Below are 782 nucleotides of genomic sequence, written 5' to 3' on the forward strand. Positions count from 1 at the left end.
TTTATAGTTCCTCAAATGTATTTGGGACGACTGTCTCAAAGTAACCTGCAGCTTTCCTGACAACTTGCTTTCTCTCTTGCCAAGAACTGTAACCCTTTTCTGCTGTTTATAGAACATATGCTACCATATCCACCACTTCCACTGGCAGATCCGTAACCACCACAAAGACTATCATGTGTCTTCTACCAAAACTGCCCCCTTTCATTTCTCCATAATTTGATTGCTGTTATCCACTATAATTTCCAAAATCATAATTTCGACCACCACTGTCGTTACCACTGCCAAAATTTCCCCCTTCATTGTAACCATCATGTCCTCCACCACAACCAGCATATCCACCACCTTGTTTTCCATATCCTGGCCCATCACCACCATAGCCCCTCTAGTATAACCAGGAGCACCGTCATAGTTGCCACCATCACCTCCACCACCATAGCCTCCTCCACCACCTCCAAAGTTTCCTCCACGACCCATAAAGTTGCCAGATCCACCCTCACAACCTCTTTGTGATCCAGCAGACTGCATCTCTTGTTTAGAAAGGGCCTTTTTCACTCTGAACAGAAATTTTATCAGCTGCAAAGGGCCTTTTTCACTTCACAATTATTCCCATTAATGGTGTGGTATTTCTGAACAGCAATTTTATCAGCAATATCATGACCATCAAAAGTTACAAAAGCAGATCTTCTCTTATTCCCACTCTGTTTATCTTTCATATGGTTTAAGAAGAAAATACTTTTTCTTTTTTTTTTTTTTTTTTTAAAAACTTTTGCTATTCGGCTCTT

The 782-nt window shown here is 40.8% G+C and overlaps 1 protein-coding gene across 2 annotated transcripts in view; it reads left to right on the forward strand.

Moving 5' to 3' along the window:
- Positions 1-782, forward strand: part of ACYP2 (acylphosphatase 2) — a 250513-nt gene that overhangs the window by 75316 nt on the left and 174415 nt on the right. The gene's annotated exons all lie outside the window — the stretch shown is intronic.

Source organism: Tupaia chinensis, unplaced genomic scaffold (assembly GCF_000334495.1).
Source record: "Tupaia chinensis unplaced genomic scaffold, TupChi_1.0 Scaffold000622_1, whole genome shotgun sequence".
Classification (NCBI taxonomy): domain Eukaryota; kingdom Metazoa; phylum Chordata; class Mammalia; order Scandentia; family Tupaiidae; genus Tupaia; species Tupaia belangeri.